This window comes from Herpailurus yagouaroundi, unplaced genomic scaffold, assembly GCF_014898765.1.
Source record: "Herpailurus yagouaroundi ecotype Mexico unplaced genomic scaffold, PumYag 161, whole genome shotgun sequence".
In the NCBI taxonomy this organism is placed as follows: Eukaryota; Metazoa; Chordata; class Mammalia; order Carnivora; family Felidae; genus Herpailurus; species Herpailurus yagouaroundi.
This window is the reverse complement of record NW_024412402.1, coordinates 18,702,560-18,720,366: the sequence shown is the minus strand read 5'-3', so window position 1 is coordinate 18,720,366 and position 17,807 is coordinate 18,702,560. Positions and strand designations below refer to the sequence as shown.

Below are 17,807 nucleotides of genomic sequence, written 5' to 3'. Positions count from 1 at the left end.
TACCCCCTAGAGCAATGGTTTTTAACTGAGATGCCGATAAAAGTCAAGTGAGTTTTTGCAAGCTAGAGATGCCAAAGCTCCTATCTCCACCCTCAGAGACATACGAACTCAGAAGCTCCAAGTGTATAGCCCAGGAATGTGCAGGGTTTTTTTTTAGTTTATATATTTTGAGAGGAGAGAGAGAGAGCACAGCTGGGTAGGAACAGAGAGAGAGGTAGAGAGAGAATCCCAAGCAGGCTCCGTGCTTTCAGTGCAGAGCCCAGTGCAGGGCTCAAAGTCACAAAGCATGAGATCGTGACCTGAGCTGAAATCAGAGTCAGATGCTTAACAGACTGAGCCACCCAGGCACTCTGGAATGTGCATTTTATGAAGAATCTCTTGGGGCGCCTGGGTGGCTCAGTTGGTTAAGCATCTGACTTTAGTTCGGGTCATGATCTCACAGTTCATGGGTTCGAGCCCCGCGTCAGGCTCTGTGCTGACAGCTCAGAGCTTGGAGCCTGCTTCGGATTCTGTGTCTCCTTCTCTCTCTGCCCCTCCTTGTGTTGTCTCTCTCTGTCTCTCTCTCTCAAAATAATAATAATAATAATAGTAATAAAATAAAAATAAACGTTTAAAAAAAAAGAATCTCTAGGAGTTTCTGATGCAAAGCCTCCCCCCCACCCCAGCAGGACAGTGATATCCCATGTGACCCAAGGGGGAGACCATTGCTCCCAAAGGCCCAGAAGCAGCCAACAGGACTTGCTCAGCTCACTTACCATGTCTGTGCTCATTGTTGCATCTCTAGTTCTGAGCAGATGCAAACTATATACTTAAGCCTTCCTTTTGCATATCATTTTTTCCCCCAATCTTTGTTTTTTCCCTCCAAAACCAAAGTAACGGACAGATTTCATTCTCAAGACATGAGCAGAATTGAGAATTGGAAAACTGTGTTCTTAAATGGAAGGTGTCAACCACATGACCAGGGGAAGGGCTGTATGAGAAGGGGAAGGAATACAGTTCTAGAATCACAGAGAAACAAGGCTGGAGACTCTCTCAAAAATGATCTGACACAAGATTTCCAAGCCACATTTTGCCATAGTAATAGTTCTCAAAGCATGGTCTGGAGACCCTGGGAGTGCACAAGACCTTCTCAGGAGTTCATGAGATCAAGACTAATTTTTTTTTTTTTCTAAAACTGCCAAGACATTATTTCCCTTTATCACTGCATTGATACTTGCTCTAATAGGTCAAGGCAGTGCTGGAACCATAAGAAGAATTAAGGTGTTGGCACTAAACTGTCTCTGCAGTCATCGTATTCCTCATGTACTTACATCAAGAAAAAACAAAAAACAAAAAAACATTGCCCGTTTCACATAACAATAATTTTAAAGAACTAGTAAAAAATAATTTTGTTAAATCTTGATCCTTATTACATGCCTTTTTAATATTTGACAAAATGGGAAGTACAAAGAAAGCACTTCCTCCGCCTAACAAGAGTGGTGGTTTTCCTGAACAAATGCAACTGTGCAATTGTTTTAGTTGCAAGCTGCTTTTTGCATGAAATTGCATTTTTTCTTGGGTGACTGACTGACAAACTATGATTGCTCAAACTACGATTGAACTAGTAGACTTTTTTCTTTTTTTTTAAATGAATGATTGTGTGTCCCATTTCAAGGGTAACAATTGATGGTACTTATTGCCAACGATAAAACCAGAGCATTCAAAAGAAAACAGAATTTTGGAAAACTTTTGCCAGGAGCTTGACAGATACCTTGTACTAAGGAACGTTAAGTTTTCTGGTGTTTTATAACGGAAGGTGTCAACATTTGGAAATCTACATAAAGTCAGCAAACCATTATTTCCTAAAGGAGCAGGGCATGACCAGGCATTGATAAAAGGTTTATTCAAAATGCAAGGCAGAGGGGCTCCTGAGTGGCTCCCAGGGCAGCAGACTCTTGATTTCAGCTCAAATCGTGATCTCGAGGTTCGTAAGATCAAGCCCTACATTGGGCTGCGCTGTGCAGAGCCTGCTTCTGATTCTCTCTCTCCCTGTCTCTCTGACCCTCCCCTGCTTGCACTTGCTCTGTCTTTAAATAAACTTTAAAAAAATGTTCAGAATGCAAGACAAAACTCATGGATTTTAGCATAGCAAATTATGAAGTATTCATTAATATGATTTCAAATTCCACATTGCAACTAACCTTTAAGAAACCACCACTCTGATTTGGGTGTTATATCCAAGAATATCCACAATTATCCAAAAAGCTATGAAAATGCTCCTTCCTTTTCAAACTACATATTTTGTGATTTAATGTAAAAGCAGATATGAGAAGGTTATGTTCTATCGAGCCTGGTATTAAAGAGATTTTCAAAAATATAGAATCCCACTTTTCTTCTTCTTATTTCTTTGTGTTGAAGACGTATACCTATTTTTCATAATATATTTAATTTATTTTTATATGTAATGGATTTAGTGTTGCTAAGTGATTAATAGATACATTTTTAATTCCAATTTTTAAATGTTTATTACTGTGACTATAGATAGACATTAACCACATATGCAAAAGCTCTTCAATGGGGCAGTGTTTCTTACAAAGGCAAACAGTTCCTGAAACAGAAAGTTTGACAACCAGTAGAAAAAGATCTATGTTTCCTACTGCAAATCTTTTTTAAAATATTTATTTATTTTGAGAGAGCAGAATGTGAGAGGACAAGAGAGGGAGGGGAAGAGAGAATCCCAAGCAGGCTCTGCGCTGTCAGCACAGAGCCTGACATGGGGCTCGATCTCAGGAGCGGTGAGATCAAGACCTGAGCCAAGATCAAGAGTCAGAAGCTTAGCCCGCTGAGCCACCCAGGCACCCCTACTGAAAGTCTTGACTAGGAATGAGAGGAGGTGCTGTGAAGAAGGGGGAAAATTAAGTGAGCTTCAGCTATCATCAAGGATTGAAACTCAGGAGAAAGAAAATTGGCAGGCGCTTACAATTTGAGTAGGAAGTTCTTGGACCGTGAACTGGGAACAAACACTCGGTCGGCATCAATATCCATCTGATCTTTGCCTTGCACAGAATCCATAGCACGTGGTCACCATGTCTGTGGTTGCTTCCAGTAAGGCAAGGACTTGGAACTCCTAAAAGAACCTCTTCTATCTTTGAAGGTGTCTGTTACTAAATTATTTCCGAAAATTTGTTTCCTTAAGACTTCCTCACAGTGGTATGTTTGTCCTCTTGAGACCACACAGAATTAAAAAAAAAAAAAATCTTTCTTATATTAGCCTTTCAGATAGTTAAGGAGAAGCTTCCATTTTTTTATATAAATATCCTCAACTTCTGTAACGTTTCTCATTTATAGAGTGATACATAGTTGTAGTTGAAACAGCATTTCTAATATACCCATTATTCGTCTTTATGGTACTCCATTCACTGGTGTACAACCCCTCCCCCCCCGAAAGGAAACATGATATCACAGATACAGTCTGATTAGTACAGTATAGGGGCCCCATCTTCTTTTTCCTAGGAGTCCATTAGAATTTTTTGGCAGGCACATAGCCTTTTTATTCATACTGCACATTTGACATCAGATATCGCTACATTTCTTGTTGTTCTTTATTTGTTTCGCATGTTCCTATTAAGCCTTATCTCATCCATCATGAATAAGTGAGATTGGATTTTTGCACTAAATTTAGGGACCTTAAGCTCATCATCTATTGAATGTTATCTTGTTGGAACTGACATGCCAATATCACTCATTTAAATCTCTTTGGATCTCAGTTCTATCTTTTCAACACATCATATAACTTTCTACTGTGAAGCATCCACAGATTTGCTGTTTATCCAAGTCACTGATAAAATATTTAACAGGATAAGACCCCTTAATACCCTGCTAAAACCTTTCTCCTATAGGAGCTGAGTCAGAGCGAACAAAAGTCCAGATACACAGGCTATAGCGTTTTCTAGATTCACCAAAGGAAAATTTTTATTTCTGAAAGTGGCAAACAAATATGCTAATTTCTTGTTGGCAGGGCGGGGGGGGGGGGGGTGGATTTCTTTCGTTCTCCAGGATTCCTTGAAGATTTCTGATCATAGTTACAGTTGTGCGAATCTCCTTGACATAAATTTCTCATTGCCTTAGGGTATCGTGGGCATAAACTCTTTTAAAATTGTTGGATCTGCCATTTTCAGCCCAGATACCATGCTTTCTGACAAAAAGAGAAAAATCTAAGAATTAAGAGATGTGAAGTTCTATGTTAAATATGACAGTGTTTTTCTCATGTGATCTAAGTAGTGGGCGTGTCCCATTTCAATACTTTTGGTCTCCAAAAAGACGCCATTGACCCCACTTCCCTTTGCAACTTAACCTGCCTACCATTTAGGTATGCTGACTCTTTATAGTCGTAATTAGTTATTTCCTTTTATTTCCCTCATTTTTCAGAGGGCAAAATAACACTGAGGTGTGGGGGGAATTCCACCTGCCTTTCTTTGCGTCTTTGAAAGAATTCCCTGTAATTTCATCTTGTGCCTTCCATTTGTGTCTATTTTTCAATGTTTTGATATATCCCTTCTAAAAATCTAGAATATTCAGTGTTTTGTTCTCTGGACATTAGGGACACCAAGACGAAACAGTCACTCCCTCCCAATTTTTCTCAGTCTCATGTCCCAAGCAAAGTTTTCTTGTTGGTTTTACACTGTGTAGTATCCATGTCATTGGCTGCCCCCCATATTCTAAAGAAAATTACCAGAAATGTCCTTTGGTTTTTTTGGATGTGTCCTTTGATTTCACCAGCGTGAGATGCCCTGGAAATGTACACCTGTTTGAAGTTTCTAATATTGCCCGTGTATCATGCTTCTGTGCTGGTTTAGTTACCACTACATCTGGCTGGCTGGGCAATTCATAGTATATTCCCACAACAATATTCTAGTCCATTTTACTTCTTACTTATGTATTCTTATGTCCATGAAATTTCCATCCTCGGGTTCTCGAATATCCACACAAATGTATCTTCTTGGCATATGTGACTCCTATGACCTGGTGTTTTCTGAATTCTTGTTTTGCTTTTGTTATGATACTTTAGTCTTGCAACCCATGACCACCAGGCTTTAGGGGCATTTGAGAAGTTTCCACTGTACTGCCAGATGCTACACCCCCCCCCCCCGGGGGGCTATTACTTATCCAAACTCTCTACATCCATGTCTGGGCCTCTGAGGCCATGAACACTGTTTTCAAACCCTTCTTGTTCAAGTGAGTCACTAGCTCCCCAGCACTGCCACTCATTTCTTCATAACCTATGTATTCACTGTTCTATTTGGAAATGACTGTTAGGATTGGAAGTTACAAGCAAGGCCTCTTCAGCCCCATTTGGACCATATCTGCCCAAAAGATCTCTTGTCAGACTTACCGATTTAGAAATAAAAGTAGCACCCGGCTTGTTGAGATGGGGCCATTAACATGGAGAAGATATTGTGTAGTAGGAGGTGGGTCAGTATATGAGGGTTTTGTGAATCATTATTTACAAACACGTCTTTAAACACTGAGCTCGGGACGGCTCAGTGGAAATAGCACGCCCATCATTTTTGTCGCACTGCCTATGTCAGAAGAGAACATTCCTCAGCATTCTATTAACATGACTTGAGCCCATGTGGCCAGGTGCATACCCCAGCACAGAATATGCCTTGTCCAAAATGGCGCATGCTTTCAGGCCCGTGAGGAGCACAGCTGGCCTGCCCTTGCAACACTCTTGATGCTGTCTCCATTCGCACCGCAGATTGACTAATTATTCACAGTGTGTGAGGCCCGGAGAGATATTCCTGTCTGGAAACTTGTGCTATAACACTGTCACTAGCAAGAGTGTGTTCTCAGGGCCCACTTTTCTAGATAGAAATGCCTCATGAAGGCATGGGAGTGTGCTGCAGTTGTTAAAGGGACACCTGGTGATTTATCTTTCAAAGGCCCCCGGTAACTTTTGAAACCCTGATATTTTTGCAAAGTAGCAGCTGTGGCCTTTTCTGAGCTAGGGCCCAGCATAAAGCTTTCAATACTGTTACAATGCAATGCATTTGCCACTTGGATCAATACCACAGATTCCATTAAGCTGTGCCTGGCATCCTGCTTTCTACCTATCATTGGTGACCTCCTTTCCCTGCTTCCATTTTCAAACCTCTGCAACACTGTACAAGGAACCTATTAAGTGTTCCAAATTAAGGAGGATTTATGCAAGTCTCTTTCTCTTTTCCCTGCTATGAGCTTGGGAATCACAGTGAGTGACACTATAGGTCCTCAGAAATGAGCCTGCATATAAAGTATGGTTCTCTTTAATAAGAACACCTGCTAATGATAGTCACTTGACGATAATGTGCAGGGACTGACCTCAAACTATGGCCTCCCAGTGCCCATCCCTGGTGACAAACTTATACAATAGTCTCACTTTATCTTGTACTCTGGAAATATGGATCAGTTTCTCTCTCTCTCTCTCTCTCTCTCTCTCTCTCTCTCTCTCCAGTTGTTCTCATATGAGGAATGGGCAGTGAGCCACAGTAACCTTTAATCTATTTGAAACTGTGAGACATCTCCCCAGGAAAATTCATTTGTACACATATGCAAACATTTGCATGGGATTAGAGGTTGTTTAAAGCCCCATCATGTCCATTTACGGGATCCCTAGGGATTCAATGGGCCCTAGGTTCTAGGGAGGCCTCCGCGGGATCCTTAGTACCTGACAACGTGGACAAGTCACATCCCTCCAGAAAGGAAAAATAGAGAAAGAAAATTACATCTTTACCAACTCTGTAAAAAATCATGCTTATTGAGGTACAACTTATATACAGTAAAAATCACCATTTCTAGGTGTACATTGTAAGCAGAGCCGCCATCGTAAATAATATATAGAATATTCCCAAGCCCTGAAAAGTTCCTTTGTGCCCTGTTGTAGTAAATCACCTCCCCTCACCTCCTGCCCCGGAAACTACTGATCTGAGTTTTGTCTCTAAAGTTTTATCTTTGGGGCGCCTGGGTGGCGCAGTCGGTTAAGCGTCCGACTTCAGCCAGGTCACGATCTCGCGGTCCGGGAGTTCGAGCCCCGGGTCGGGCTCTGGGCTGATAGCTCAGAGCCTGGAGCCTGTTTCCGATTCTGTGTCTCCCTCTCTCTCTGCCCCTCCCCCGTTCATGCTCTGTCTCTGTCCCAAAAATAAATAAACGTTGAAAAAAAAAATTAAAGTTTTATCTTTTATCGAATGCCGTGTAAGTTGACCCATAGAGCACAGTCATACCTCGGAGATATTACGGGTCCAGGTCTTGAGGACCTCCCGATCCAGTGTGCTGTGTGTCCCAAGAGGAGGATGTTTAGGAGGCATTTGGAAAGCACTGTGGGCAGCTCAACCTAGAAGCGAAGGGAAAGTTTCCAGAGATCGGAAGACCCCTCTGCGGAGTCTGAAGGACGTGTGAGACGCTGGCAAAGGAAACTTGGAGGGTGTGATGAGACCACGGGAATAGGGTGAACGAGGATATGAGACCTGAAGAAACGTGAGCGAGGTGTGCAAAAACATCACCACCACTGGAAGATAAAGTGCAAGGTGGGGACTGTCAGGAAATGACGACAAAGACACGATAAGGACCACATCACAATAAAATGAGTATCATAATAAAGTAAGTCAAATAAATTGTTTGGTTTCTCAGTACACATAAAAGTTATGCTTTGTTTTGTTTTGTTTTTTTGTTTTGAGAGACAGAGAGTGCTTGAGGGGCAGAGGGAGGAGGGAGAGGGAGAGAGAGACAGAGAGAGAGAGAGAGTGTATCTTAAGCAGACTCCACACTCAGTGCAGAGCCTGACATGAGGCATGATCCCAGATGACACTGGGGTCATGACCTGACGGCTCAACCAACTTAGCCACCCATGTGTCCCCCCTTTTTATTTAAATTTATGTTTACATTATACTGTATTAGGTGCGCAATACCATTATGTCTAAAAATGTACATACCTTAATTTAAAAATACTTTATGTTAAAAAATGGTAGCCACCATCTGAGCTTTCAGCGAGTCATAATCTTTTGCTGGTGGAGGGCTTGCATTGATGTTGATGTTGATGTTGATGGCTGCTGACTGATCAGGGTGGTTGTCGGGGTGGCTGTGGCAATGTCGTGAAATAAGACAACAGTGAAATTTACCACATTGACCTTTCTCTCCATGAGTGATTTCTCTATTGCACGCGATGCTGTTGGATAGCATTGTACCCACAGAAGAACTTCTTTCAAAATTGGAGTCAACCCTCTCAAACCCTTGCTGCTGTGTTCTGTTTCATTAACTGAGTTCATGTAATATTCCAAACCCTGTGTTGTCATTTCAACAATCTTCGTAACATCTCCACCGGGAGTAGTTTCCATCTCAAGAAACCTTACCTTCTTTGCTCATCCGTAAGAAGCCACTCCTGATCCCCTCATTTTATGATGAGTTGGTAAAAATTCAGTCCGATCTTCAGGCTCCGCTTCTAGTTCTCTTGCCATTTCCACCACATCTGCAGCTCCTTACCCCTCTCAAGTCTTGAACCCCTCACAGTCACCCATGAGGATTGAAATCAACTTCTTCCACATTCCTGTTAATGTCGATATCCGACCTCTTCCCATGAATCACAAATGTTCTTAATGGCATCTAGAATGGTGAATCCTTTACATAAGGTTTTCAATTTACTTTGCCCAGATCCATCAGAGGAATCACTATCCATGGCAACTATAGCCTTACAAAATGTATTTCTTAAATAATAGGACTGCAAGTTGAAATTACTCCTTGGTCCATAAGCTACATAACAGATGCTGTGTTGGGAAGCATGAAACGACATTACAGCTCGCTGTACCATCCCCATCAGAGCTCTTGGGTGACCAGGCACATTGTCGACAAGCAGTGATATTTTAAAAAGATTTTTTTTTTTTCTTTCCTGAGCAGTAAGTCTCAACAGTGGGTATAAAATCTTCAGCAAACCATGTTGTAAACAGGTGTGCTGTCATCCAGACTTTGTTGCTCCATTTATACAGCACAGGCAGAGTCCATTTAGCATATTTCTTAAGGGCCCTAGGATTTTCGTAGGGGTAAGTGAGCGCTGGCTTCAGCTTAAAGTCACAAACTGCATTAGTCCCTAAAAAAATAGCCTGTTCTTTGAAGCGTTGAAGCCAGGCATTGACTTCTCTCTAGCCGTGAAAGTCCTAGGTGGCATCTTCTTCCAAGGGAAGGCCATTTAATCTACACTGAAAATCTGTTGTGTAGTGATGACACCTATATTAATCACCTTAGCAGAATCTTCTGGAGAACTTGATGCAGCTCCTACATTCACACTTGCTGTCTTAGTTTACACTGTTAAGCTACGCAGATGGCTTCTTTCCTTAAACCTCATGAACCAACCTCTGCCAGCTTCACATTTTTTTTTTTTTCTGCAGCTTCCTCACCTCTCTCAACCTTTCATAGAACAGAAGAGAGGTCAGGCCTTACTCTGGATTAGGCGTTGCTGGTTAAATCTTCTCTCCAGACCACGAAAACTCTCTCCACGTCAGCAAGAAGGCTTTCTTGTCATTTGTGTTTACTGACGTAGCGCTTTTAATTGCCTTCAGGAACTTCTCCTTTGCATTCACAGCTTGGCTGACTGGCACAAGAGGCCTAGCTTTTGGTCTGCCTTGACTTTCAACACACTTTCCTCACCGAGCTTGATCATTTCTAGCTTGGGCTTGAAAGGGAGAGATGTGTGAGTCTTCCTTTCACTTGTACACTTAGAGGTCAGTGTAGGGTTATTAATTGGCCTCCTCTCTTTTATTTTCCTTTCCTTTAAAAAGATTTTTAAGTGTCTTTATTTATTTTGAGAGGAGGGTGGGCAGAGAAAGAGGGAGAGGGAGAGAGAATCCCAGGCAGGCTCTGCAATGTCAGCACAGAGACCGACGCAGAGGGCTCGATCTCACAAACCAGGAGACTGTGACCTGAGCTGAAATCAAGAGCCAGACGCTTAACCAACTGGGCCACCCAGACGTCCCTTAATTGGCCTACTTTCAATAGTGTTGTGTCTCAGGGAATAGGGAGGCCTGAGGAGAGGGAGAGAGATGGGGAATCGTTGCTCAGTGGAGAGGCCAGAGCACACATACGCCAACTGAGTTAGTTGTCTTAGGTGGGCATGGTTTGTGGCACTCCAGAACAAAGACAATAGCAACATCAAAGATCCCTGATCAGAGATCACCATAACCAATATAATAATAATGAAGGAGTTTGAAATATTACGAGTATTACCAAAATGGGACACAGAGACATAACTGAGCAAATGCTATGGGAAAAATGGCGCCGATAGACTTGTTCCATACAAGGTTGCCACCAACCTTCAACTTGTGAAGAATGCAGTATCTGTGAAGTGCAATGAAATGAAGAAAAAAAAAGGTGTGCCTGTCCCTAGCCCTTTGTGTTTGACTTAAGTCAATTAGTATGGTGCTCATGACCTTTTCCAAGGGAAAATCCAAAATAAAGTGAGAGCCGGTGAATGAGCTCATCCTACATAGGTACAGGGGAGCGAAAGTTTGAGGTCCATCCCTGAAGCTTGTCATCAAGTTACCATAGGTTGCTGATTTCTTACTGAAGAGACTGCTATCCTGTGCATGCTCTTGCACAAGTCAGAAGTTTGTTCTTTTTTTACTGCTGAGAAGTATTCCACTCTATGAATATAGCACAACTTGCTAACTTTTTATGTCCTTAATAATATGTTTTATTTTTATGTTGATTCTTTTGTTTCAGCTTAATATAAGACCAGTAGGAGTGGGGTAGGTCATCTTTGGCTTTCTTCAGAGCATGGTCTTCCTACTCCCCCCACACGCATGGAGTAGAAGTGGCAACTAACATATATGGAGACCCTGTTATGTGTGGAATGCTGTGTGAGGCATTTTTCTTAGTTCTGGAAGCTTTCTGTGAAATAGGAATTAACATTCCCATTTTGTTCATACAGGACGCCAAGAGAGATTAACTGCTAGTTAAGGTACAGAGAAGGCAGAACCCAAGTCCTCTTGGATTCAATATCTTTGCTTGAGTTTTTAGAATCCCTCAATCAACTTTGACCATTGACCTAGGATGGAGAAGAGGTAGGAGGTGAACATTGAGAAATATATAGATATGTGATGAACCTGTAGTCCCCGGGGAATCCCTTACCACCCTTCCATCCCTCGCCATCTTCTCTCACCCCTCACCCCATACCAGGCCGATCAGCACCTGACCACAGCACTTCTTAGGCACAAGCCGTTCAGTGGAGCAGTCCCTCGGGGTCATCGGAAACAAACTCAGCCATTTCAGAAAACGCCGGAAAGACTTTAGAGAAAGGAAGATCCTTTCTTGTAAATCTAGCGGGGAGGATTTTTCTCTCTCCCTCTTCAGTTCAAAGAGGATACTGTTGACTCAATTATTCAGCTCATTTGAGCCCTCGCCGGGACACACCAGATCCCCATCCCCTCTGTTTCCCCAAACAGTAAGAGGTGTTGGGATCCAGGCGGGACTGTGTATCTGGTATGTAGGAGAGGAACTGGCAGAGCTCAGGGTGAAATGCATTCTTGCCCCTTCATTCCTGTGGCCTGGAGGTTAACATTCAACTATACTAGGGTCTAAGAAATTGCCTCCTTTGCCGGAATTAAATGAAATCTAATGAAACAGAAATCCAGGTCAGTGTGGTTCAGGATCAGATCTTCAGCTCTTGCATTTGCTGGCAGCTCCTCTTGTAATAATTAAACAGAAAGTCGTAGGCAGGCAACAGTGAAATCCATTGCTAATCTTGCCCCTCATCAGCCTATCTTCCTAAATGTTCCTTAATTAAGGTTTCTAAATGCTCTGCATTCCCTCCGCAACCGGGGTACCAAAATGAAGCTGACTGCTTCGGGGATGCCCAACAACCAGAGGTGGAAGGTCTTCCAGAGGGTATTTCTCATCCAGAACGTGCAAAAGAAGAAAAGAAAAAAAGAAAAAGCAGAAATAAAGTGCAATAACCAGAAATGCATGTGAGAATGAGCGGAGAAATGGGGACAGGGAGGGTTGGGAGGGGAACTTTTTTTTTTTTTTTTTTCTGGAGGATTTCACTTTAAGGATTCTGAAGGCGTATTGCTGGTTTTATCACGGCTTCTCCAACACGCCAGGGAGTGAATGAAACAGCTGTCACATTTAAACACACACAGCGGTAATCCTCCACTGAGCACAATGCCAGGACAGAACAGAAAATCTATCAACACTTACAATGCATTCTATTTATTTAGCGACTCATCCCCTTCTACCAAAAGTTCCATCTGTGGGGTTGAGACTGGGGCCACATGCCGCTGGTGGCTTTTTGTGGTTTGACAACTACCGAAGGAGGGACTATGGGAGGTGGTCAGATGTGGTAGGTGGGCGTTGGAAGGTGTAAAAGTCACAGAACTGGGACTTGAAGATGACCAAAGGTGTGTGGCACAGTGAACCCACAGGGTCCTTCACATCAAGAGGCAAAGGAATGTAAGAAATGCCCCAGGTACTTCCCCCTTCTCTTTCTCAACATCTTCATTTAAAAGACCAAGATCTTGGGGCGCCTGGGTGGCGCAGTCGGTTAAGCGTCTGACTTCAGCCAGGTCACGATCTCGCGCTCCGTGAGTTCGAGCCCCGCGTCGGGCTCTGGGCTGATGGCTCAGAGCCTGGAGCCTGTTTCCGATTCCGTGTCTCCCTCTTTCTCTGCCCCTCCCCCGTTCATGCTCTGTCTCTCTCTGTCCCAAAAATAAATAAACGTTGAAAAAAAAATTTTTTTTTAAAAGGCCAAGATCTCTATTTCTTCTCCTTCCATGGACTGTGTGTCTTCCCAGGAGATGTGTGCTGATCACTAGGGGCCTGGGAGGGAAAGCAGAACTGCTTTGAGGGGTCATAAAGGGGTCATACTGCCTGACCAAGTATCGCGTAGAAAGAACAGTCTGGAGAGAACATCTAAAGTGCCTCGACATCAATAGGATCTAAAAATATTTACTTATTAATTATGGTACATTAAACAATGAGGATTGCACATAGCAGATCTGGCAGGAATTTTAAAACCATATGTGCAGTTCCCCGTAAGGAAACCATACACTAGAGAAGCGGTGGGTGCTGATCCCCCTGCTCCCCAGGAAACGCAGAGCCAGAACCAAGGACCCCTGAAGGCTGCCTTGGTGTGCACACCGGTAAGAATGAAATCTGGACAGGGGAATGGATGTCCATAAGGGGATCTCAAATGGAAAAAATGAGGCAGGTAGGGAGAATGGGAAGAAAAGACAACTGAAACACACAGATAAAGAAATTTACCGTCACTGGCCTCCTAAAGGCTCTCAGCTGGGTGCAGCTCAAGAACCGTGGAGAGTTGCAGAGAACCAGGATAGAATTCAGGAGAGAAAGCCACAGATTATGAGAGGGCTGACACACAGACTAGCTGATTAAATCTCAACAAGAAGCTGCCAAAACGTACGTTAATGAATAGTCTTTTAAAAGCTTGTTCAGCTTAATTCAATTATATTCAAAGAAGTTTAATTCAGATAGTATGTTCTCACCCAGCCCGTGTGAGACTTTGTGCCAGGCACTGGAGGTAGCACAAAAGTGAACACGCATGGCTCTTCCAGTGGTTCCAGTCTGGAATCAGGGAATAAATCATAAGGAACTGTGTGATCTGGGAGGAAGAGCACTGGATTTGGACTCAGACAGTTGGAGATCTGAATCTTGCCTCCGGCACATTCTACAGTGTGACTTCAGACAAGGCAACTCTGTTCCCCCGCCTTATACATCATAGGATTGCTATCAAATCTAAAAGGTGTACAAAGCTCTGTTAGCAGAGTGCAACGAATGTTAGCTTCTTTTTCCTGTAAATACTACACTCTAGGGTGAGAAAAGGCAGGGTGTGTTGGGGAAAAATGGAGAATTCACTCTGGCTAGAGCCGGGGGCTCGTGACATAGAGGGAGATCGAGTGGAAAAGGCTTGGGATAATACATACAGGGCCTGGGATGCAGGGTTCAAGGCTGTATAGGAACGAGGGAGAGTCTGAGACTTATAGTTGGGTCAATGATGACACAAGAAGTAGGCTTGAGGAGGAGAGGGCAAACCCCAGAAAAAAGTCCACTGTTAGAGTCCAAGTCAGAATTTATGAGTCTGTTAAGCAACCGATTCTTGATTTTGGCTCAGGTGTTGGTCTTGGTGGTCCGTGAGATCAAGCCCCGTGCTGGGCTCTACACTAATATAGCATGAACCCTGCTTGGGATCCTCTCTCTCCTCTATCTCTGCCCCTCTCTCTCTCTCTCTCTCTCTCTCTCTCTCACACACACACACACACACAGACATACACACAAAATAAATAAAATTTTTAAAAAATTAAAATCATAAAGTTTCATGAGGTCAGGGGTCTTTGTTTGCCTGGCATATAATAGGAGCATATTCAAAACTTCTTGGAATGAAAAGAAAGGGAAAAAGTACAAAACGGCCCCATGATTCTTTGCCTCGGTAGCTAGAAGGATGCTTTACAGAGCATTATGGAGGAAAGGCAGGTGAGCAAGTTTGGACAGCAAGCTGACCAGCTGTTTTCTGTTTCCTCTAAATAAAAGTAGGCTTCAGTACAATTGTGGAAGATTGACATTCCAGATTTTCCACATCAAATGCGGTCAAGTATTTGTGTGTGTTGCTAAACAGAACAGAGAGAAAGGGACTGTGGCCAGAGCCCTTTTGCAGTTCAGATGTTTGGCTGTCTGATGGAGAGGGGGCTTTTTGACATGTCTGAAGAAAGAAAAGGATACGGTAGTTGAGCTTCCGGTCCAGCCCATCCTCCCAGGGCTGAGCCCCCACTGCTCAGCCTCTCTGCAAAGGAGATAATGCTTCCCATCAGCCCTCAGGTGCCCCACACTGAGAATGCACGTCAAGGCCCAGAGCCTTGTTGGCAGGGCTGATGAGCTGGGCTTTGTCTGTCTCTGTGTCTTAGGCTCTTCTCTGCACCGCCCCGGTTAGCAGCTTCGGAAATGTGGAACACGTCGTAATCCTTAACTCCACTGTTTTGAGACGTCCCTGCAATGGCTATAATAATCATCTTACAAACAACCTAGAACAAGCTCTAATTGCTTCTAATGTTGTATTACGGCTGGGATATGGGGAGAGCAGAGACATGCTGACTGTCACAACCCTGCTCTGATTATATGGTACCTCAGGGAGCATTTTTATGGAAGAAAAGGCAACAAGCCTATTGTTCTTCCTTCTTTTGTGGGGGGAGTTGGCTCAGTGGAGCCCTCCCCGCACCCAGGCAGCAAAAGAGAGAGGATCCTGAGCCGGCAGAGGAACCCAAGGCTTCTGGTACCCTGTGAACAATAAGAGTAATTTGATGTACAGACAAAGGAGCAGGGATGTATTCTTACTTCCCTTAACTACTGCTGGTGATGGTGCTTATGAGCCAGCAACTTTTACCATCGAAAAAGTCCTCAAGTGCTAATGACTTCCTGAGACAAGGCACCAACCCAAGGCAGTGAGATGTTCTGAATCAATGAGGGAATCAATGAATGGGTAAGTGGATCACTGACGGAGACAACTCTTACTGAGATCCTAAAAAATACCAGGGTTTCACACAAATTACTGGATCAGTCCCTTTCAATAACTCTCTCAGGAAGGTTCTAAATCACCTCCTTTCAATAGATGAAGAAACTGGAGCTCAGGAAAGTTAGGTGGGGCAGTCCAAGAATCACACACACACACACACACACACACACACACACCCTCACAAGTGAGAGAATCAGGACTCAAGTATCCAGCCCCGTGTTGTTCCTGTATACATGACCTTCCTACATCCTCCGGTTTGGGGAGATTGGTTCTAATTTGGTTCGGATGGTCGTCGCTGGTACAGTCATGTGACTGACCCTCAGTTTACCCTCACAACTCTCTTCTGTCTCCACAGAGTCTGGCACTGCAGTCTGAGCCTCTGTTCTAGAGCCGCCTTCCCCCCTCATAGAGCACCTTACCTCCGAAGTCTTCAAATCTTTCGAAAAGCTTTCCCAATTATTATTTTATCTCATATTGACAACATCCCTGTGTGGGTCAAGAAGGCAGGTGCCATGATTTCCCATTTTCCAGTCAAGTGGACTGAAACCTCCCACTGGAGGCATACAGCAAGTTACTGAAAATCAGGACTTGCACCCAACTGCTTGACTACTGGAGTTAACGCTCTCCACCAGTCTGGATCCAGCCCAACCCAACCCCAGCTTCAGTTTGTCAGACTATCGGAGCAAACAGGATGGGCTGTGGCTTTGTTTAGGGAAGTGGAGACAGAAGGGGGGGGGAGATTCTGGCAAAGCAGGGCATGGATGCCAGTTAGATTCTTTACATCCTGATGTGTTCCTGCCACAGACAACTTTCTAACCCCTGAACAAATAAAATACAAATCCTAAAGATTTATTGAAAAATTCTACCTCTAGGGGCACCTGGATGACTCAGTCGGTTAAGCGTCCAACTCAGTTTGGGCTCAGGTCATGATCCCAGTGTCGTGGGATTGAGCCCCGCATTGGGCTCTGCCTACAGCGTAGAGCCTGGTTGAGATTCTCTCTCTCTTTCCTTCTGCCCTTCTCTTCTGCCTGTGCTCTCTCTCTTTCTCAAAAAAAAAAAAAAAAAAAAAAAAAAGAAAAGAAAATGAAATAAGTAAATAAATAAAATGAAAAACATTTTTTAAATCCTACCTCTAAAGATAAAAATTATACCACCAGAGTCCTGCCCCCTGCTTACCTGTGTTTGAGATAAATGTGAGAAGTTAACCTTGTGGGCAGGTAATAGCTTATCTTTCACTGCTTCCCATCCAGAAGATCTCCATAGGGACCATCTCCCCACCAGGATTCACGTCCTCTGGGACAGCGTGGGCGCCTGAAGCTGTGTCTACATATCTTGAGTTTGCTCTCACCTGCCCAAGGGCTGGATTCCCCAGGCCTGGCAGATGTACACCGAGGTCCTCCTGCTCCTTTCTGTCTAGAAGCTGTCTCATAAAGGCAGAGCAGTAATCATTTACTCTGCTATTCACACAACATTAGCTACGTTCCAAGCACTCTGCAGACCTTAACCCCTTCAGGCCCCTTGCCAAACAAGTTGGAGAGCACAGGAAGAATTCATTAAACCAACATTCCGTTGAATGAGTCACCCGAGATGCCCCACGGTTTACAATCTGATACACTGAAGAGTGACATTTGCCTGCCTTTAGTATTTTGACAGGATGGAACTAACCTTGAGAGCGAGTGAAAAATACCTGGCTCTGGACACAAATCCATTCATTTATTCCGTAAATATTTATTGTCTGCCTACTATGTGCCAGGCACAGATTTGTCGAGGGTTGGTACAGGGGTTGACTATCTAGTAAGACAGACTGCCACAATTTCCTCTTATAATTTATTACCCACCTATTTGAGCCTTTAAAGTCCTGGTAAGGCCCAGAGAAAGTCTGGAAATCAGATTGATAAGGCAAACGCCATACTCGGAACAAAGACTGTATCTGTAACTGACATGCAAAATCTCTGCCTTGCCGCCCAAAAAAAGAAGAAAAAAAAAAGAAAAGAAAAGAAAAGAAAAGAAAAGAAAAGAAAAGAAAAACACCCAAAAAACAAAAACAAAAAAACAAAAGAAAACCAAAAAAAAACCACCCAAAACAAAACCCACAAAACATAAATAAATAAATATAAATGAGAACAAACAACAACAAATCCACCTCGCCCATATCAGTTGACACTTCCCACAATGCACTGCAAAGTCAATTTGTGTAGACATGCACAGAAGGGCTCTTTTCATTTGCCATAGTGGATCGCAGCAAACCCCGTGTTTCGTTCATGTAATTAAGCCAACGTGTCAAAAC

The 17,807-nt window shown here is 43.4% G+C and overlaps 1 long non-coding RNA gene across 2 annotated transcripts; it reads right to left on the bottom strand.

Annotated features, from left to right (window-relative positions):
* Positions 1-3,919: 3,919 nt before the first annotated feature.
* Positions 3,920-16,954, bottom strand: LOC121035623 (uncharacterized). Of its 2 annotated transcripts, none has more exons than XR_005792990.1 (3): positions 16,697-16,954; positions 7,239-7,348; positions 3,920-4,174 (listed from the first exon to the last, which is right to left on the bottom strand). It is a non-coding gene; the product is annotated as an uncharacterized LOC121035623 (long non-coding RNA). The 2 variants fall into 2 exon arrangements; XR_005792991.1 differs by lacking the exon at positions 16,697-16,954 and adding an exon at positions 16,387-16,437.
* Between the last annotated feature and the right edge of the window lie 853 nt (positions 16,955-17,807).